A 24,051-nucleotide genomic window follows, 5' to 3' on the forward strand; every position below is an offset into this window, starting at 1 on the left:
TGATACATATGCATGAATTTTGTTTAGATATACCCGTAAACCATGAGTGTTGGTAGCATAAGGTTGGTCTCTTTGATTGAGCTGGTATGCTGATTTTGCATGTCTATGTTGCATGTATATTATGATTGTTATGTGTTATAGGAGTCCTATGGTAGACTGCCCATTTGCGAGTAGTATATGTATCCATGTTCTCATATGGTTGTGGGTTCCTTGTGGTTCATGGTTATGTAGTTCGATGTATGTATCTGAATGTATTATTGAAGATATCTTATCGATTAAATCCGAGTTGTGGTATAAGTACATCGGTGGTGTTTTGATGGAGGTATCTTGACGATCTAATTTATGTTGTGGGATGTGCACATGAGTTTAGATATTTTTCTTGATATATCTTGTCGATTTAATCTGTGTCGTAGTATGTGCGCATGTGTTTGAGTGTCTTAATTGGAAGTATTTTGTCGATTACATCGGTGTTGTGATATGTACATATGGGTTTGATGTGGTATCTGAGGTATTTTTTTATTATGTTTGATTTTGAGTGCACCTGGGTTTAGTATGCTTTGTTGGAAGTATTACGTTGATTATACTCTTGGCATAGGTGTATATATGCCATGTGAGGTTGTTTGAGGTGTATTGTCGATTATACCCATGTTGATATATGCACACGGGTTCAGTAGGTATTGTTGGAGGTATCACACTGATTTATACCTGTGTGTGTGAGTTTGATGTATAATAATTGGAGGATTATGTTGATCATACATATGTTGTGTGAGTAAGTGTGTCAGGTGTATTGTTGGTAGCAGCATGATTCTACTTATGTTGAATGCAGGATGTAGAGTGTCTGCATTATGTCATTTGTTGGATTACCCTGTCAACCCATATTCTTATCAGTGAGTGATTCACTACGATGTTGATAGATTTGAGGATGAGTTTGATTTGTTTACTAGGTTGTTTATACCTTTGGCTGCCCACAGTGATATGTGGTTGAGTGATCTTGTGCAGCCTCTAGTTGGATAGTTAGGTGCCTTGGACACTTATGGATCGTTTGTGGTGGAGCGGAGTTCCCACATATACATATTTCGGATTGCTTGTAGCGGAGCATTGCTCCCATATCTATTGCAGATACATGATATAGATTATTTGTAGTGGAATGTTACTTCTGCATATTGAGGATTTCTTGTGGTAAAGCGTTGCTCCCACATATGTGGTATTTTCTATGATGGAAACGTCTAGATGTGAAGATCAGTAGTGCGTATTTTGATTGTCTTCTGTGAGATGTTTGAAACACACGGTCACCAGTAGGAGTATACCGTGGTTCCACAGGAGATCGAGGTTGTTACCGTTGGGAGTAGACGGAGTCTATAGAAGAGGCTCGCAATTTCCTTTGTTTGGCTCGATATTTCCGGAGATACGTTGAGGGTTTCTCACGGATTGCTATGCTACTTACACGCCTGACCAGGAAAGGCGTGAAGTTCACTTGGACTGAGGATTATGAGATCAGCTTCTAGGAGCTGAAGCGGAGACTAGTGTCGGCTCCGATTTTGATTTTTACCTTCTAGAGAGGACGGATATGTCCTCTACACCGACGCATCTATTCAGGGTTTGAGTGCTGTTCTGATGCAGCACGATATGGTAGTCTCCTATGCTTCTCGTCGGTTGAAGGAACATGAGAAGAACTACCTTGTACATGATCTGGAGCAAGTCGTCATTATTTTTGCCATGAAGATTTGGCGATATTAGTTATATGGCATTACATTTGAGATTCTCACTGACCATAAGAGTCTCAAATATCTGTTTACTTGGAAGGAACTTAATCTCCGACGGAGGAGATGGATGGAGTTCCTGAAGGATTATGATTGTACCATTAGCTATCACCCGGGGAGAGCTAATGTGGTTGCCGATGCGCTTAGCAGGAAGTCCGGAGGGACTTTAGGTTGCCACCGAGTTGTGATCACAGACTTGATTTAAGGTTCCTCCGATTTGGTCCTTGAGGGGTAAGGACAGACAGAGTAGGGTACTTTGGTACCATGGGTGCTCAGTCGTTGATCAGGACAGGGATACGAGAGTCATAGGCTGCTGATCAGTATTTGCAGTTTAATTTACAGCCAGATAGCTTCCGGGAAGCAGACCGAGTTCACACGAGACGAGGAGAGTGTTATACACTACCGAGGCAGATTTTGCGTGCTTCAGTCTCATCCGGTCTTATAGGAGTTACTTCCGGAGGCTCATCGCTCATGATTTGCTGTCCACCCAGGCGATACCCGTATGTACCAAGATTTGAGATGTTTCTATTGGTGGAACGACATGAAGGACGACATGAAAGAAGACATCGCGGATTTTGTAGCTAGATGTCTTGTCTGTCAGTGAATGAAGGTCGAGCACCAGAGACCTGCCGGCTTACTTCGGCAGATTCCTATTCCTGAGTGGAAATGGGAACATATTACTATGGACTTTGTGGTGGGATTGCCGAGGACACGACGTGGCTATGACGCGATTTGGGTTATCGTTGATCGAGTAACCAAATCTGCACACTTCTTAGCGATCCTTAAGACTAATTCCCTGGATCGATTGGCAGATCTGTATTGTCGAGAGATCATCAGATTACATGGTGTTCCTTTGACTATTATTTCAGATAGAGACCCCCAGTTCACGTCTCGTTTTTGACAGAGTCTGTAGCAGGCCTTGGGCACGCAGCTCTGTTTCAGTACAACTTTCCATCCGCAGACAGATGGACCGTTAGAGCGGACTATTCAGACTCTAGAGGACTTGCTGAGGTCTTGTGTATTGGATTTTGGAGACAGTTGAGAGGACCACTTGTCATTGGTAGAGTTTGCCTACAACAACAGCTTCCATTCGGCTATCCAGATGGCACTGTTTGAGGCGTTGTATGGTAGACCTTGTCGGACACCCGTCCTCTGGGGTGAGGTTGGAGAGGCCCAGTTGTTGGGACCTCATAGAGTTCAGCAGGATGCAGAGTTGGTCCGTACTATCAGACGGAGGATGTCAGAGGCGCAGGATCGCCAGAAGAGTTATGCTGATCGGAGACGCAGACCACTAGAGTTCTCTGTTGGCGACCATGTATTTCTGAGAGTTTCACCCACGAAAGGGGTGAAGAGATTTGGTCTCATGGAGTAAGCTAGCTCCGCAGTATATTGGACCTTTCCAGATCTCGGAAAGGATTGGAGCAGTAGTTTACTGGTTGGCACTATCGCCGTCTTTGGCAGGCGTTCACGATGTATTCCACGTATCTATGCTGAGAAGATACGTACCTGGTCCGACGCATGTGCTGACAGATATCCCAGTTCCCCTTCAGCCTGACATTTCTTATGAGGAGGTTCCGGTACGGATTCTCGACCGAAAAGAGCATCAGTTGCGGAACAAGACTATCCGGCTGGTTAAAGTCGGATGGCAGCATCATTCGGACGAGGATGCTACTTGGGAGCTCGAGGATACTATCCGAGCTCGATATCCCCATCTTTTCACTTGAGGTATGTGATTTGTTTACCGTTCAGCATTTATACTTTATATCTGTTGTTAGTACTTGCTGATGGTAGAAACGAAATTTGGGGACCAAATTTTTTATTAGTGGGGGAGAATGTAAAATACCGGAAATAGGCGAATATTAATAAGGGAATTTTTAGAAATTTTTCGGGAATTTTTCGGAGCTCGTATGAACGAGTTAACGGGGATGAAAACGGGGTCCGGAAAAGCCTGTTTAGGCTACCCTGTTTTAATGAGGAAAAATTTTAATTTTTCCTTTTCCTTTTCTTTTTCTTTTTTCTTCTTTTTCTCCGGTTTTCTCCGACGCTGAACCCGCGTGCCGACTTCTTCCTCTTCGCGCGCCCGACACCTCCGAGCCCTAACCGCTCGAGGCGATTCTTCATCCCCTCTCCTCTCCCGAGCCGATCTTCACTTCTTCCCTCTTCTCATCTTTCTCTCCTTCTCTGCCGAGCCGGTCGAGCCACCACCCGATTCTCCTCCTCTTTCGAGCGCCGGCAGCCGACCTTCCCCATTGCTCTCGGCCGACACCGTCCAGCAACGCCAGTGTCAATTGGGTTGTGCCCTAGCACCGTGGCCGGCTACCCCTCCGACGAGACACCGCCGACCTCCCTCCTGCCCTAGCCTCTGCCCCGATTTCTTTCTTCCCGCACGAAGCAGTCCAGTGACGTCGCCTCTTTGCCCAGCCTCAGCCGCGACACCCATCTCACGGTGCCACCTTTTCTGTGCCCTAGCGACGGTGGCCGGGTTTCATTTGTGCCCTAGTTCCGAGCTTTGGCTTCTCCTCAAAATCTGTGGTGATCGGTTTTCTTTTTCCCTCCCGCGGCTTAGCTTCCACTGTCGATCTGTTGTTCTTCTTTCTCCGCTCACAGATTCAAGCAGTGACACCAGAACCTGATGAGTCTTGTCCGGCAAGTGTTGATTTGGGGCTCAGATTACAGAGGTATGGATGCTGCCCTAATTGGTTATGTAGGGTATTTAATTGTTGCTGTGGGTTTTTATTGTGATCCTGTCAGTGTGGAGGATTTTCAGCAGCAATTACTTCGTCTGGCAGCACGTTGTTGTACGGTGGAACAACCGCTGAGGTTTCAGATTAAGGTAAGGATTGGGTGATTGAATATATATGTGTGATGAAGTATGAGTTGACACATAATTTATTTATAATTATTTGATCACTAGGTTTGTGTAGATTTATTTGGTTATCTGGATTTGGATCTTATAATTGTTTATGGATAATGGATCCCTGATGTAGATTGGTTTGGTTTAAAATGGAACGAGGGTTAAGATAATTAACCCTAGACAATTGTTATATTTAAATTAGGTAGGTTGATGATTATGACTCAGGGTTTTGCCTTAAATTGTGTTGAGAATTTTATTTAGCAATTCATTTGAATTTTAGCTAAATAAAATATCTGTGTATTGGTATTTCAGGACTTTGACGCGAGACGAGTATCTCGGAGTCAGGATTTGGACCATTTTATCGGAGGCGGGTACTTTTGACTTATTGTCTTTGATATGCTTAGTAATTAAATTAACAAGATGCATTAATTGTGTTTCTTACTTGTTTCGGTTAATCACTGCCCAATACATGCTACCTGTTGATTGATTGTTTGTTTACATCTTGTATGGATATGTACCTGATTTCACATGCTCATGGGTAGTGATATAACCATATTTTACCATGTCAGGACCTAGGTTTGTTACCTTATATGATCAGATACCTTGATATGATTCATTCGCTTTGGTGCACATTATGATATGTCCAGAGATTGGTTTAGTATATTACCATGTTTAGTGACATGCACCATTCGCATGATTGCATGCTGAGTGATTGATTGCTCCTTTATTGTCGAGCACTTTGCCAGTTTCATCACTGTTCGGTGCTCCGTTGTGACGCTCATGGGTAGCGGGACACAGCGTGGTAGCACGTCAGTTTGACTCTTCCGGTGCTCCGTTGATCCGCTCATGGGTAGTGTGTGTGTAGCACGTTAGAGATTCCTCCCGTCATAGTTTACCGGGAGATGATTTGGGGTAGGAGTACGTGTGTACTCCGACAACATCCCGTCCACTCGATCACTCATCAGGAGTAGTGTTGCAGAGTGCACGGTCGTCACAGCCCTACCCACTTGGTCCCACTTTTGTTGTGAGATGGCTAACTGGCGTCAGGGGTGACCATGACATTGGCATCATATGCATGATGCATTTATTGTTTGTGTTTGTGTTTGTTGCACTTATATGCTGCACATTGCTTGGATACCTTGATTGACATGCATACAGGTCTTTTATACCTTTCGGACTGTTTGTCCTTTTACCGGGTCCTGGTTAGTACAGTTCTCTCCTGTTCTCTTCTATTTGCATCTATCTTTATTATTGTCAGGAGACTGTACGCATGATTAGTGCTTTACTTTGCATATCAATTGTCTGAGTGTTGGACTCACCCCGCCTCCATTGTTGTTATTTTCAGGTTGATGCTGTCAGGAGGGAGTTCCAGTTGCTAGTCCCCTGCAGACCTCCAGCTATTTGCTATCGTTTGTATTATTTTTGATTCTCACTTGACTATATTTGGATTTGGATGTTGAATACTTAGATATTATATAAGTTGTCTCGTTGATGGATTTGTTTTCGATTTTATACTACTACATGCCTGCCTGGACGGCGGAAGAGGTAAGAAAAATCGGATTTGGGCTTTACGAGTGTAGTTGAGTAGGGTTGATTTCGAGTCAGAGTATTATTATGTTGTTTATTTTATTAACTGCGTGGTTGTGACAGCCAGAGGCTGAATACTTATATAAACTGCGTGGTGATTGGTTTTATTTACTGTTATTATTCCAGCCGCCTGTGGCTGAGGTATATGGGTTATGTAGAAGTTTCAGATTGTCCGCCGTACAGGGGAGATGCTGCCGAAATTTCTTCGAACAGGGACTCCTCTGGGGCGTGACACACATGATAGCTAGGAAAGGTTCAGACCTTGTACAAAATTTTTGTACAGTGGAACCATTAGGTTTTCCGAGTAGCAACCAACAATTGGTATCAGAGCTAGGTTATAACCTCTGTGTGTTTGGTATTTAGTTAATTATGCATACATGTCATACATAATTAATGCATGATAATAGTAGGATGTGCAAATAGATTAACTCTGTGGTTGCAGGCTCCAACTATTATGGTCATGTGTTATTTGTTTGTGTGTGATTGGACCCTTGGACATGTCAAGGGAATTTTATGTGTGTGTGCATGATTGTATTATTAAAATACAGCAGGAGATGTATTTAGATTTAGGATTTTATATTTTGTTCGATCTAGACTTGATGTACATTCCCTTGTGGAATATAGGATCGATAAATGTAAAATTCTATTATTGTCGTGGATCATATATTTGCTAGGCGTGGTACTATTTATGGACCAGAGGCGTAGCGGAACAAGAAGCAAGATAGATGCGACAACTGGACTCCGTGGCGGTGGCTAAAGATAGCAGCAGCTAGGGTTGGTGACACGCGGAGGACTGCTATAGATAAAGGCCATAATAGTTGAAAATTTAGTTTTTCTTATTTATTGCCTTTTATGCTGTGATGTGTGTGCTTGTTAGTATGAATGCATGTTAAGTAGGCTTGCATAGTCAAAATTCCTCACCTTAAATAACTAAGTGGGAGAGGAATTTTTAAATAAATTTCACGGTCTCCATTACTGGTTTGTAAGTGATGCAAACAAACTTGCGTGTTGGCTCTGAGTGCCTTCCTCCACAACGGATGAATTTGTTTGCGGGTCAATAGATCAAACTTCCTTTAGAGATGGTTATAGGAAATTATCTAGGAGCGTGTGATCTTCTCCAACTGAATGAGCACAATCCTATTCAATGGACTAAGTATCAAGTAATGGTATACACTTATGCACATTTAATTGTATCCTCCCCAACGGAGTCACTGCTATTATTTGTGTGACCGAAGGAACCAACTATTAATTTTATTTGTCATAAAGTTAGGTTGACAAGATAATAAAATTAATGGGTAAAACCTCCTCTTACAAATGTTTGATTTTGTATACGTCCACACTAACGTGACATGCAAAATTTTCGGTGTTTGAGGTGTTGGTTAATTTAAAATAATATTGTTTTGAGGAATCAATATTATTCTAAATTTAGAGTTTTGACCAAATATAATCCTTGGTAATAATCTCTCTTACAAATGTTTGAATTTGTATACGTCCACACTAACGTGACATACAAAATTCACGGTGTTTTAAGGGATTGATGAATTTAATATCATTTTAAATTCTGACCAAGTATTTTGTGATTCTTAGGATCCCCTTGCTATAATAGACAATAGACTTAGTGGTTCCAATTAGGAAACAAAATTTGGACATTGTCGAACTTCTTGTGGTCTGTCCTAGCAAGCCAGATAGCGATTCTAGTGAAGAGTAAATTGAGTGTCGTAGGAAATGGGTAAAGGCAGATGAGATGGTGCGGAGTTACATTTTGACTTGTATGTCAAAAAGTGTTGCAACATCAGCATCAGACCATACCGGCTGCCTATGATATGATGCTCAAAGAACTCTTCAGACACTAGAATCAGGTTGTCAGGCAAGAGGCCATGAGAAACTTAAAGATGACCATCATGACTGAGGAGACACCCATAAGAGATTGTATCCTCAAAATGATGGTTCATTTAAGTAAAGTAGACTGTCCTCATAGGTAGGAGAACAATAAGGTATATCTTATTCTCTAGTAGTTGAAACATGTTTGGTGGTGCTATCTACCGGTACCTGGTGTGTAGATACAGAAGCCACTGATCATGTCTGTAATTTATTGCAGGGGTTCTAGGAAACTCGACGACTACATGAAGAGAAGAAGACCATCTACATGGGAAATGCTATGAAAGTAGCGGTTGTTGCAGTGGGAGAAGCTTATTTAGGAATAATATATTGTTTTAGAAATTGTCTTTATGTACTAAGTTTTAGAAAGAATTTGTTTTCAGTTTCTAAAACTTTTATGAATGGATATTCTGTTTCTTTTGATGACAAAGTAGTTGTCAAGAAAAATAGGGAAGATATTCATTCTTGTACATTGGTGGACAATTTAAAACACTCTTAATCCAATAACTCCCATGATGCAATAAATGGTAATTAAGAACTCATCTTCTAAAAACTAATAAGAGAAAGGAACCTTCAGAAATGAACCAAAACATATCTTTGACATCTAAGGCTAGGTCATATTAACTTAAGAAAGATTCAAAGGTTAGTAGCTGATGGATCTTTGGGTTCATTGGTAGTTCAAACTTGTGAATCGTGCTTGGAAGGTAAAATGATCAAGAGACCTTTTAAAGCACAGGAGTATAGAGCTAAAGATTTGTTGGAATTGGTTCATCCTGATTTGTATGGACCTATGAATATCTAGGAAAGAGGTTATTTCAAATATTTCATTTTTTGACGACTATTTGAGATATGAATACATTTACCTGATGCACTACAAATCTGAGTGCTTTGATGAGTCCAAAGAGTACAAGGCTGATGTGGAGAAACATCATGGTAAAAGTATCAAGTCACTACGGTCTGATAGTAGTGGCGAGTACCTCTTAGGAGAGTTTAGGAGTTACTTATTAGAGGCCGGGATTCAATCCAAATTGTCTGCACCTGGTACACCCCAACAGATGTGACAAAACGAAGGTATAAGACTCTTATAGAAATAATTAGATAGATGATGAGTTATTCTAAAATTACCAAATTCGTTTTAGGGATATACTTTGGAAACAATAGTGAACTTAGTACTTTCTAAAGTTAGTACCCTCTACTTTCATAGAACTATGGAATGGGCATAAGCCTAGTCTGAATCAAATTTAGATTTGGGGTAGTCCAGCACAAAGGAGATACTGATAAGTTAGAATCACGTACAGAAGTTCATCTGTTTGTAGGATATCCTAAAGGAATGAAAGGTGATTTATTTTATAGTCCTTAAAAGATCAGAAGGTCATTGTTAACATCAATGTCCGATTTTTAGAAGAGGACTATGTATTAAAACCATAAGCCCATAAAATTATTCTCGAGAAAATTAGAGAGGACACGTCTAACTTAGTACCAACAGTACAAGATGAGATACCACAAGAAACTACAACACGTGTCACAAATGATACACAATTACAAGCAGTGTCTTGTCGTAGTGGGAGGGTTGTAAGACAACCTGATAAGATTTGTATTTTTGGGAGAATCTTCGGACTTGATCCCTAGTAACATTAACCTGATCCCTCGACATATAAAAAAGTACTCCAAGATAAAGATGCAGTATCTAGGCAAAGTACAATAAACTCTGAAATAGAATCTTTGTGATCTAGGAGCTAGTAGAACCACCAAATGGTGAATCCATTAGGATGTAAATGGATCTACGAAAGAGAAAGAAGGATAGACGGGAAGGTGAAAACCTTCAAAGCAAGGCTTGTTGAAAAAGGGAAACCTTTTCACCAGTAGCAATGCTTAAGTCTATCCAGATTCTTTTCTGCTCATACGGATTATGAGATTCGGCAAATGGATGTCGAGACAGCATTCCTTGAAGGAAGTCTTGAAGAAAACATCCATATGCAACAACTAAAGGGGTTTATTGAAAAAGGCAAAGAGCATCTAGTTTGAAAGCTCAATCGGTCTATGGACTGAAACAAGCTTCAAGATCTTGAAACATCCGGTTTAATGAATTGATCCAGTCGTATGGATTCATTCAGTGACCGGATGAGTCTTGTGTATAGATCAGAGTGACGGAAACGTGGTGGTATTTCTTGTACTATACGTAGATGACATTTTGTCAATTGGCAACAATGACAAAGTGTAATCAGACGTAAGGGTATGATTGTCCAAGTATTTCGACATGAAGGACTTGGGAAAATACGGACATATTCTTGGGATCAAAGTAATTAGGGATCGCAAGAAAAAGATGTAGTACTTATCCCAAGCTTCATACTTTGATTAAATCCTACCCTGTTTTAGCATTAAATACTCCAAGAAAGGTTTCTTGCCTTTTCGGTACGGAGTACCTTATCTAAAGAGATGTCTCCGAAGACATCAAAGGAGATAAATGAGTTGAAGGCAGTTCCTTATGCTTCAGTTGTAGGAAGTCTAATGTATTTAATGCTATATATGAGACCGGATATCTGTTTTACCAAGGGCATAGTCAGCAAATATCAAAGTAATCTAGGACAGGGATATTAGACTGCGGTAAAACATATATAAGTACCTGAGAAGGACTAGAGTTTATATGCTAAGTTTACCGAGCAGATAATTTATTCCCTGTGGGTTACAAGAATTCGAATTTCCAATTAGATAGGGACCATAGGAAGTCTACCTTAGGGTTTTGTGTTTACTTTAGGAAGTGGAGTCATAACAATGGAGGAGTGTTAAGCATAGATGCTTTTCGGACTCCACCATGAAAGCTGAGTATTTAGCAGCCTCTGTGGCAGCCGAATAAGTTGTATGACTTAGAAACTTCAAGATGGACTTAGAAGTGATTCCTGGTTTGCCCAAATTTATCACAATTTATTGTGATAATAGTGGTGCAGTAGCAAACTTGAAGGAACCACTAGCCCATAAGGCAAGTAAACACATTAAGCGCAAGTACCATCCGATACGAGACATCGTAAAGTGAGATAAAGTTGTTGTCGCCAAGATTGCGTCAGAAGATTACCCGGCAGATCCTTTCACTAAGGCCCTTCTGGCGAGAGCTTTTGATAGGCTCATGAGGGGATGGGAATCAGATGTATGGCAGTATAGTCTTTTAGTATAAGTGGGAGATTGTTAGGATGTATACTAAAAGCCTATCTTTTGGTATGAACATTTATTAGAAATAAAGAATCACATTGGTCAAATGTCTACATTTATATGCTAAGTGTAGTTGTTCAATTAATTTATATTGTAGATAACATGGTGTGTGGTGTCACACACAGAAGATCATGTTATCAGTTTCTTATAAATTATAGACAGTAGCTCACGACTGAGATGGAAAGAAACAAACCATCAGAACAGTCGTAGTGTAATTATGTATTAGTTTATATTGACTATATAATTATACTAGTACACTTAGAGTGTATTGAGCAGGACCTCTATTATTATGGACAGATAAATGAACAGATAAATGAGCAGGACCTCTATTACTAGTACACTGAACAGATAAATGAACAAACCTCTATTATTATGGAAGTGCGTGCTCTTAATCCTGATATAATAATAAGCACATATAGTTAGCATTTATTTCTTTGATTTATCAATGGGTGAGATTTAGCTCGATAAATCAAAAGGCCCGATAAGTTGGGAAATGATATTAGCTATATGGTGTCTTATTGATTATAAAAGGAAACTGTGTCCTAGTGCGTTAGGTTGATGATGTCCCCTTGAGGAGCTCATAAGGATTGTCATGTTAAACCCTGCAGGTGGACCTAGTCCGACATGACAATAAAGTTGAGTGGTACTACTCTCGGAGATAGATATTAATTAAGTGAGTGGTCAGTAACTCATTTAATTAATGGACATTCGATATCTTAAACACAGGGAGATTAGCGCACTCATGATAAGAAGGAGCCCATAATTTAATTTGGGATTGGTGCGGTAGTGCAATAATAACTCTCTAGTGGAATGAGTTATTATTGATGAACTTGAGTTGTGTGTTCGGGGGCGAACACGGGATACTCAAGCTCGTCGGGAGACCAAAATCAATTTCTTCTCTAGGTCCCTGTCGTAGTCTCATTATAGCCTCAAGTTCACCCAATGAAAGCCCATCTTGGTGTCCAAAAGGGGCTGGCCCAAGGCTTGATGACCAAGCCAAGGGCCGTCCACAATATTCTCTAAAGGGGTCGACCCTTGCTTTGTGCAAGAGGGCCGACCACAATAATTCAAAGTTTAGGGGTTGTTTTGAATTTTTAAAATCTTCTCTTTGTAGATATCTACAAGTTTAAAAAAAAAGAGATTTTAAAATTATAAAACTTTCCTTATTTGAATTAGGCCACATGGTTTAAAAGAAAGTTTTAAAAGTTTTAAAACTTTCCTTTTTTAACCATCCTCATGGTTTTTAAAAAGAGAGTTTTAAATTTGAAACTTTCCTTTTTTATAACCATGTTAAAAAAGGAAATTTTAGAAGAGAAGTTTTAAATTTTAAAACTTGGTTTTAATTTTAAAACTTTGCTTTTTTAACATCCACTTTAGGAAATTAAAAGAGAGCTTGTAAAATTTTATAAGAGGATTCCTTCTTTGCTTATAAAATTTTTACAAAAGATTTTATTTCCTTCCTCTTATGGCCGACCACCCTTGCTTAGTGCCCAAGCAAGGGGCCGACCAATCAAATAAACCAATCAATCATTGATTGGATGATTGAATCAATCAAGAGAATAAAGAGGAGGAAAAGGAAATTAAGAAGGGGAAAGGAAATTAAGAGGAAGATTTTGATTTTATGGAAAAATCTTTCCTTATTTGTCTTGGGCAAGTATTATAAAAGAAGGGGAGGAGAGGCCTCATGGGGTAATGAATTCTTTTCTCTCTTCTCTCTAGTCTCCTCCTAAGGGCCGACCCCTAGCTCTTCATCATGCTAGGGCCGGCCACATTACTTGTGGTTCTCTCAAGGTGGCCGGATACAAGAAGGAGGAGAAGAAGAAGAGGAAGAGAAGTAAGGATTGCATCAATTCTCTCATGGTGGCCGGTTCTCTCCCCTTTCCTTTCCCCTTGCTCTCTTTTGTTCCTTGGTGGCGGTGGTGGCCGAATCTTAGAGAAGAAGGAGGAGCTTTTGGCCTAGTGGCCGGTTCTCAATGACTGCAGAATAAGGTCAGTGGCCAATTCTTGGCCTAGTGGAAATCCCAACCTTTGATGATTTTCCACATACTTGATCATTTTGAGCATATAAGACCCTACAAGACTTTGTTCTTGCATTCTGCGCTGAAACAGTGCCTTAGAGATCTCAAATCTCTCATGCCTTACTTATCCTTGATATAATTGTCTAAGATGTTCAACTATATCATAATCATCCATATTCTCATGTTGCTTCTAAAGCTCAGAGTTTATGGTGGTAAAAGCATAAGGCATGATACATCTAATGCATCATCTTGATGTTGCTTATAAGAATCCTTATCAGCTCTAGTGGCAGTAGTGGGGGTGATTCAGGAATGAGCTGCTCTAGGATGTACAGTTTTCTTTCTTGCTTGAGAATTATTATCAAGTTTCTGTACCAGTCTAGAAAGTTAGCTCCATTGAGCTTATCCTTATGAAGGATAGATCGCAGAGAGAGGGTATTCGACATATTTGACGACATGACAATCTACAACAATAAAATGTAAAAATAAATATCATATTTAGGTCATTCAATTAGGACTTTAATTTAATGATTCTCCTATTGAATTATAAAGCTTGGTAGGAGCAAGTCATGGATGTGGTTTTACCTACTACTAGCTCCAAATCCAATCGCGACGACATTCATGTGGGACAAGATCCACGTTATACCTCACCTTGAGTTAACTTTGGCTAATTGCCCAAGACTTAGTATAACTTAGGTAGGTAACATTTACCAATTACATCCTATGTAACTCTTGTATAATTGGGTGAACAAGACTATTTGTTTGCTTGCCCATCTTATAAAATCCACATTATAGCTCATCTTGAGTTAGTTTTGGCTAATCGCCCAAAACTAGTATGATTTGAATTTCATTATATGGGATATGCCTCTAAGTTCTCAATCCAATTGATATAACTTAGTTAAGTCACACTCAAAGTTTAATAGTCGGACATCACAATTTTTCTGTCGCAGTCTAGCAAGATAAATCGAGTCACTTACTTTGGCAAAACCTGACTACAATTGATCGAGCTAGAAATGAGTACCAAATCTTGGTAAGCATATATTAAAAGGACCTAATTATTGTTAAACTATACATGTATCACATACAATCATAGCATACATCAACATATATATAAATTAAACGTGACATGGTTATGGCCCTATCATCTACGATCCTCTCAAGTCAAAGAGAAGATCGAAAAGGTCAACCTAGGTGAAGGCATCTTCTCCAAGTGCTTCCTTGGTTGCAGTGTGTTGTTGTCCTTCTCCCTTTTCCACCATCGTCCAGTAGAATAATTCTTCTCTAATTTGTATATTACAAAATCTAAAAAATCCTTGAGTTACATTCAAGGATAGTCTAAATTTATAACAAGAGTGATAAAAGATTAAGGCACCACACGCAGGTCGTATTATGAATTACAACACACATCCAATCACATTGGGGTTAAATGTCATAACCATGCATCATATCATATATATATTCACAATATCCTTATGGCATAAATCTACTATGATTTCAACAACTAATTATAAGTCGCAACGCCACGACGGTCTTGCTAGCTGGTTAGCGGGCGGGGATCAAGGGGGCAACGCATCCTGTGAAAAATTATTTCACATACTCATTGTATGAGTTGCTGCCATACTCGAGACCCTACTACCCACAAAAACTGAGAGACCATGTTGTTCACAATACTTTGGCTGAGACCACCTTGTTGTTCACAACTTTTATTGGCCAAAACCTTGGAAGTATATTTCTATCAAACGAAATAGGTTATAGCACTCGTTCATAAAAAATATGAAGGTACTATATCCTTTAGTTTGTTCATATATACTCACTGTTTTGTTCCCAACAGAAAACTCATAAACATGCAAATCATAGTAAACCTATCATGCAATTTCTAGATCACATATGAAAATTCTAACTATTACTTAGGACACGTCTTGCAAGTGGCTCTAATACCACTATAAGAAACAAGGGCGCTAAACACGCAGAAAGCGCAGCGAAAAACATCTAGTTCCTATCAAAAGATCCATGCAAAGGAAGAAAACATATACTAAGTTTAACATTATAGGGAGTTATACCTTTGATGCGTGTACTCGATCTCCTGATAGCTAGGATCTTAGCACGATCACATGTCCATGTCTCTTTCGGTATCCACACGAACACAAGAAAATGGAGAAGACCAACACTCAAGGTTGTGCTGCAACCCTCTAATGAGTTTCGACCAAAGAAAGAGAGGAGAAGAAGAAGAATGAATTCACACTAAAAAATGAGAGAAAAATGCTTTTTGTACTTCATCCAATGAAAAAACTTAATAAGCATTAATTTACTTAATGAGACTTAATGAGCATTAACACTCCATTAAGGCCATTTTTGAACTTCATTTTTTAATTCAATTTCGAAATTGAATGAATTTCAAAATTAACTCTTCTAATGTTTCATTAATCTCCATTAATCCTCTTTAGTGAATGAATTTACTTGAGTCTAACTCAAGTCTAATTCAGATTAGATTGAATCTATATGGTTGGATTCACTTGAGTTTTACTTAATAATTCTAATCCGAATGTGTCAATCATCTCATAATTGATTCTTAGAGCTAATACTAATAGCTTATACACTAGTCCTTCTGTGCTAGTCCTAATCTTAGCCAAAGATAACTGTCTAATCCCAACGAGATCAAAATCAGACAACTCGATTAATTCACCTCGATGAACTCCTACCCCTAGAGAAGCAATGTATGTAGTGAGAACATAGCACTGGATCATATGAACTTTATTCGAGGTGTTGTACCCCGAATAGTAGATAATAGATCTAAACACCCAATAACCCAAGGCAAAATCAAGTTGGTGTTTCAGTGCGTACATCAGAAAAAGATGCACTAGACTCAGAACTCCCTGATCTATGTAGGATCAAAAGAGTGCAATAGAGGAGAGGGGGGGGGGGGGGGGGGGGGGGGGAAATATCACGCTTTTAAAAATAATTCTTTTATTTGGTAAAATCAAAGTCGTGCAGCAGAAAATAGAAAACACAATTCGGTTACTTGGTTCGAAGCCTAGGTCGACTCCTACTGTAAGGCTCGTGATCCTTAATCGCACCGATGGGTAATCCACTAAAACTCTTCTTTCCGAAAATCTCGGAAAGAAGCGATATGTACAAATGAGTAACATAGTAACAACCTACTATCTTACTAATCAATAAGTACAATTACAAGTTAGTAAAATTGTACCAACTTAAGAATGAGTAGGGGTGAGCAGTTAACCCGCCGGATATAAGTGTGGGTGATCACGGATCGGGGTGAGCAGTTAACCCGCCGTCCTTAATCGACGTTCGGTTGAGATCTGATACTGATTCGATCTTCAGCATTAAGTGTTCGGTCGACCGATCCCCTTATTGGGTTGACCAAACAGAGATCCTTCCTTGTTCGTCAAGATCTAGAATTAATGCGCCATTAAGTGATGATTGTTTGGTCGACCGATCCCCTGATTCGGTCAACCGATCAGTCACTCTTCCATCTTTGCTTCTGCTCGATCTGAATTGTGCTGAGTCATCAGGGTTTGGTCGATCAATCATCTGGTTAGATCGACCGATCATGTTTTGATTGGACCCTACTCTGTTTTAGTCTGAACTGATATCTACTCTGAGTTGGCCTTGTTCTGTCGACCGATCATCGGGTTTGGTTGACCGATCAAGTCAAACCTGCAAAATAGTGTTTTACAATAATCATGCAAAATAGATATTAGCACAATAATTATATATCTAATGCATGAGTAATAATAATAGACAGTTCAACTGTCTTGATCAACTTGGAAACCTCTTGGTTTCTTCAGTTGGATCAGCGACCATAGGTTGTTCCTTTCAGGAACACGACCTCACTGTCGCTCCTCTAGTTGCTTACCTCAACCTACCTGCCAAACGTTGATCCTCAAGATCTGTTTGGACTTTGCCTATGTAACGCCCGCCCTTCCACTGCTTACGAAAGACGGGGTTATTTGAAACATACATACATGCATATATGGCAGCGGAAGTAAATAAGTAAAAACTAATAATCATGTTATCATAGAAGCATGTCCGTTATCAAAAAGCATATATCAAAAACATGTCATGTGAACAATGTAATCATGTATCATATTAACATGTGAACATGCTAGCATTCTTAACTTGATTTAACATCTACTACTTGCTACGTGATACATGATATTTAACTTAACTGGAGCATAAAGCATACTAACATGGAATATGAAAACAAAAGTTCATAATGAGTATAAACCATCAAGTATCATCCATCAAAAGCATTATGTAGCAAAATAGGATCACATGCAAAGCTTTAAACATATAAGCATAAAGCAGATCTGTTCCACCATGCCACTGCCACACACATCTTTGCCCTTCCTACTGCTCCCTTTTAGTTTAACCATTCTTTTCCCTTTTCTGCAATACAAGGGAAATTAAACTATAAGCACAAAGGCTTAGTAAGATCCTTTCCTACTCACAAAAACATAAATCATGTATTTAAACATAAAGTAGTGACATGTTCATTTAACCAACTTCTAGATATAAAATTTGCATGCTAGCATAAAGTAGTGTCATACTCATTTAAGCAAATCATAACATAGCATGTGAGAGCATAAACATAAAGTAGTAGCATGATCATCTAGGCATCATAGACATATTTTCAAAAAAGCAACTTACTAAAGCATAAAGAAAACTATTTAGCATGAAATAAGTATATGCAAGATGTCCTTTTGAAAACATGTATCATGAAATGAGTATATGCAAGATGTCCTTTTGAAAACTTATATCATATAAGTACTTAAACATAATATCAACATGTGAGCCCGACTTTGTACCACATACATGAATTTACGCGCATCCTAAATAGATCCGAGGTAGCTAATCTCAAACCTATTAGGAACTAGGCCCGTTTCCTTGACCATCGACCTAGGGGCACTTAGGAGCCCATCCCTTACTAGGCCCGTTTCTTTGACCATCGACCTAGGGGCAACTTAGGAGCCCATCCCCGGTACAAGCCATACAAAAGTAAAATAGCATATCATGTTTCTTATCATATCATGGCATATCATGTTTCTTGTCATATCATGGCATATCATGTTTTTGTCATATCATGGCATATCATGTTCTTGTCATATCATGAAGAGTGCTCTTAATCCCAACTTAAGGGAAGCATCTCTTAGGCTTTTCATCATACATAAGCCTTGCATAAACATAACATGATGACATAAGTGCACATAACATATAGCATATCATAGAGAAAGCATAACATGATGGCATAAGTGCACACAACATATAACATGGTGACATAAAATCCGTATCACATCATAAAGAGTCATTATCATGCATGGTTGAGGTTTTGAACTTCCTATAAACCCTAAATCATAACTTGGCCGAAACATATAAGCATGAATCCAAGATTTTCAAGCAACATAAAAACATGGGATCAATAGCCTAAGTTCTCATAATACTTAACATAACATGTGAGACCTTTAAAAACCCTAGGTAGCTCCTCAACCTCATTTTTCTTGTCTTGGCCGAAACTTGTGAGCATGAATCTTAGGTTTTCAAGCAACATAAAAACATGGGATCAATAGCCTAAGTTCTCATAATACTTAACATAACATGTGAGACCTTTAAAAACCCTAGGTAGCTCCTCAACCTCATTTTTCTTGTCTTGGCCGAAACTTGTGAGCATGAAGGGTTTTCAAGCTACATAAAAATATGGGATCAATAGCTTAAGTTCTCATAATACTTAACATAACATGTGAGACCTTTAAAAACCCTAGGTAGCTTCTTAACCTAAATCCCTTGTCTTGGCCGAAACATGTAAGCATGATTCTAGTTTTCTTTTAACAACTTAAAGCATGAAACTTAGTAGACATAAATGAGGTTCTAACCCTAATGTCCAAATCTTGGCCGAAACCTCTAGAAGCATGATTCTAAATTTTAATGCACCATAAGGCATGGAACTTAAACTAACAATATATAGAAGATCATACATCATGAGGAAGCATAAGTAAACATAATTTAGGTCTAAAAACTTTCTCTAAACCTTTTCATTTCTTTTGGCCGAAACCTAAAGGTAAGACTCTAGGTTTTTAATGCAACATAAGGCATGGAAACTTAAACTAACATTATATAGAAAGTCATACATCATGAGGAAGCATAAGCAAGCATAGTATAGGTGTAACAACTTCCTCTAAGGCCTTTATTTCTTCCTGGCTGAAACCCTAAAAGCATAGTTCCAAGTTTTTCTTTTTTTTTTTTAACAACATGAAGCGTGAAAGCTCTTAGTAACCATAGATAACCTCTTAACTTTATCTTGGCCGAAACTTTACAAGGTAAGACCCTAGGTTTTTCAAGCAAACTTTAAGCATAAAGTATACGAAAGCTACTTGCACTGCAGGTGAGGGAATACTTACATCCTTTCGCTAAGGAAAAATACCCTTGCTTGAGAAGTTTTCCTAGGAAGAAGACCCCTTAGCTTGGTTTCGGCAATGAAGAAGATGGGCTTGGGATTTCGGTGGGAGAAGGAAGGAGGAAAAAAGAAGAAAAAAATGAAGTTTTCCTTTCCTTTCTCTTATTTATGCTAAATGAAGGAAGAAGGCAAAACCATCGTCTCATTGGGAAAGAAGAAGGAAACTCAAACTATTCCTTCTAAGTGAAGGGGGCCTTCACTTTCACCACCCTTAACTACAATCTCCCTTCTCTTCCTAACAGCACACCCCTGCTGGGGCTATTGGTTATCACATACAACCACCTACCAAGAGGTTCAAGGTTCAAGCCTTGGTCATGCCTCTTTTTTGTTTTTTTTTAAAAGTCTACATAAAGCCCATTTTAATCATGCAATAATTTATATAAAATTGCTAGGGATCCTATGGGTGTTACAATCCCCCATACCTCTTAAAAGTTCGTCCTCGAACTTAGAATAACTCCGGGTACTTTTGTTTCATATCGTCTTCGCGTTCCCAAGTAGCTTCTTCGAACCGTTAATTCTGCCACAGAACTTTTACTAAGGGCACCTCTTTGTTCCTTAGTCTTTTAACTTCTCGATCTAATATCTTGATAGGTCGACTCTCATAACTTAGGTCCTCTTGAACTTGTACTGTCTGTGGCTCGATCACTTGGTCTGCTCGGGTAATGCACTTCTTGAGCATTGAAACATGGAACACGTTGTGAATAACCGACATCTCCAGGGGTAGCTCTAATTCATAAACTACCTTGCTGACTCTTCTCAGAATCTGATATGGTCCCACGTAGCGTGGACTTAGCTTACCCTTCTTTCCGAATCTCATCACTCCTTTCATAGGGGCTACCTTGAGAAATATTGAATCCCCGACGCTGAATTCCAACAGCCTACGCGGCGCGTAGTTCTTTTGTCGGCTCTGAGCAGTTTCTATTCTTTGGCGGATGTTCTGTATAGCACGGGTGTTTCGTCAATGAAATCTGTTCGGAGTCCCATCTCCTTCTTTTCACCACCTTCGTACCAGCATATAGGGGACCTACATCTCCTCCCGTACAGAGCCGCATAAGGCGCCATTCCAATAGTAGCTTGGTAGCTATTATTGTAGGCGAATTCCTCCAAGTATAGATATCAGCACCAGCTCCCCTTAAAATCCAAGGTGCAAGCTCGTAACATATCTTCCAGTGTTTGATTCACTCTTTCTGTTTGTCCATCCGTCTGAGGATGGAAGGCAGTACTGAATAATAATTTCGTACCAAGGGCCTTCTGAACACATTCCCAGAAATGAGAAATAAAGCGACCATCTCTATCCGAAATGATGGTCTTCAGAATCCCATGTAATCTGATAATTTCCTTAGCATATAATTGAGCCAGTTGCTCAGTCGTGTAGGTCATCTTGATTGCTAGGAAGTGGGTGGATTTCGTCAATCTGTCCACGATCACCCATATAGCATCGTATCCGTTCGTCGTTTTGGGTAGTTGTAACGACCCGCCTCCTACTGATACTAGGCTGCGAGGCCGGACTGTCACATTATGCTGTGCTAAACTATAAGGTGCGGAAAAGCTGTGCTGATTAAAATCTTACTCTGTTAATGACTATTACTGTCTATAACTTAGTTCAAGACCTTTTTATTGTCGTACATAAGCTAGGGAATGAGACCTAGACTCCCTACCTGATCAGAAATTGGAATTAAACACTTCTGGCTAAAATCAGGCATCCCAATTGATCGGTTGATCGATTGGAGTTGTCTGATCGATCCACTGATCGATTCAGCATGCTACTGTGCACGGATGAATTTTGGATCGATTGGCTGATCGATCCTGCTTGACTAATCGATTCAGTGTGCTACTGTGCACGGAAGAATTTCTGGATTGATCGGCTAATCAATCGATCCAATGATCGATTCAGAAGCTCTCTATTCGAGAGAGCGATTCCCGATCGATCTACCGATCGATCCAGCTTGGCCAATCGATCCAGTGATCGATCCAGAGGCTCTCTGTTCATGGAAATTAAATTCCCGATCGATCGGCTGATCGATCCATGGCTGATCGATCAGCTGATCGACTCACCAGCTCTCTGTACGTGGTAGGTCATCTCCCAATCGATCGGCTGATCGATTGGGAACCCTCCAATCGATCAGTGGATCAGTGGATCGATTGGAGCTCTGATTTCTGCTGCGTTTCAGAATCTGGTGTTAAATATAGATGTATCAACTAAATAAACACTAAGCTCCTACTGAACAGGTCATGGATCATATCTTACTGACTAACATCAAGGGAACTAGGAGTCTAAGCATAGCATAGTGCACACAATTCATAATTCATGACACTTATTATTCTAAGAGTGCAAATATCCAAAACTGAAATACTAAGTCCATAGGTGGGTTACTCCCCAAGGGTCTTTTATTCCAAGTTCCTCTTCCACACACATCTTGATTGCATTGACCTCCAGCCTCCGCTAATCCATCTTCCCTTTGCCTCTATCTGCAGTATAAGGAAAAATACATCTGTAAGCTTGGGAGCTTAGTAAGAAACCATCTACCTCACAAAAACATGCATTCGAAGAAAATCATGCTTTCAAAAGATGCTATTTGAAATACATGCTAGTGATCATGCTGAGAATGCTAAAACATGGCATATCGACAATTGAAGTCATGCTAAACAAATACTGAACAAAACTAATCATTGTATCAACAAGCTAACTAAAACGATACATGAGCTAAGTTATTTGTTATAACATTAAGCAAACTAAACTGAAGCTAAGCTGTATTCACATATCTAGTTTGTGAAGTTTGAAAACTATTTTCATACATAGGTAAAAATAATAAACATGCTGCTGTTGGGCCCGGCAACTGTACTTGCTATGCGCGCATCCCTAACTAGACCCGGGGTTGCAAATCCTGAATTTAGTAGAGTGTACTAGGTTATCTAAACCTAGGGACGACTATGGGAATCCAACCCAAGGACAACTGAAGTCCAGTACAGTGCCACTGAAAAGTAAAATACTAATTTTTATAACTGATATATCTTGTCTTGCTTTTACTAGGTTATCTGAACCTAGATCTAGGTTATCTGAACCTAGAGGCGACTATGGGAGCCCACCCATTGGACCGTAGTCCCATATAACTGAAGCAAGGCTATGTATGCTATTTAAATGCATCTACAGCATTTAACCAACTATTAAAATGTCTACTATAGCCTATAACTGTGCTAGGCATTTTATCGAGCACCTGGTGTGCTCTAATTCTGCATATGGCTACACTAAGCACATAAAAATGATCTAAGAGCATAAAAAAATCCAATTAGCCACTTATACTACCAGTGAGGGGTTACTCACATCCTGTGCTAGTTTTTCTTACAATCCAATCGCTAGGTTTTCCGGAGAAGAGATCTCTTCGACGATCTTCTCGCGTCTATGCGTTCTTCTCGCGGAGAGGAGCGCCCTCGTATCCTTGACGTCGCCGGAAGATGTTCCTACAGCCCTAGGGATGAAACCCTAGGTCTCTTGGGCTTGAAGTTGGGCGCCGAGAGGGTGAGGAGGAGAGGGGCGTCGGGTGAGGGCTTGAGGGAGAAGTTTCTCGTTCAAGAAAATAACAATCCTCACTTAAATTCCCTATTTATATTAAGTGATAAATACCACCCAACTTAACCTTAAATATAATTGTTCCTCTCTTCTTTCAGCACACCCCTGCTGGGGCCACATGGTTACCTAAGCCCTCTATAAGTCGTAGGGTTCATAGGTCTTGGGTTCAATTCCCGCTTAAGTTGTTTTATGACTTTATTTGTTTTTGCTACTTCTACTATTCCAAAAATTTCGTAAAAATATCCTAAAATTCCAGAAAAATAATAGAATATTTCTAAAATTATTTTGAGAATTTTCAGGCGTTATAGTAGTCCTGAGATGAAATCCATAGAAATGTCCTCCCATTTCCATTCTGGAATCTGAATTGGCTACAGTACTCCTCCAGGTCTCTGATGTTCTGCTTTAACTCTCTGGCAAGTCAGGCAGGTACTGACATACTGAGCCACATCCCTTTTCATACCCAACCACCAGAATTTCCTTTTCAGGTCTTGGTACATCTTGGTGGATCCAGGATGCATCGCATAGGGTGTTGCGTGAGCTTCCTCAAATATACTTTTTCATAACTCTGGATCATCGGGAATACATAAACGATCTCTGAGGTATAGTACTCCGTTGTCAGCGATACGAAATCCCTCATCCTTTCCTTCTACAACCTCTTGCTTGATCCTTTGGAGGCTTGAGTCACGGGCTTGCTTCTCTAATATATCATCGAACAA

The sequence above is a fragment of the Zingiber officinale genome, chromosome 7B (genome assembly GCF_018446385.1).
Source record: "Zingiber officinale cultivar Zhangliang chromosome 7B, Zo_v1.1, whole genome shotgun sequence".
Lineage (NCBI taxonomy): Eukaryota > Viridiplantae > Streptophyta > Magnoliopsida > Zingiberales > Zingiberaceae > Zingiber > Zingiber officinale.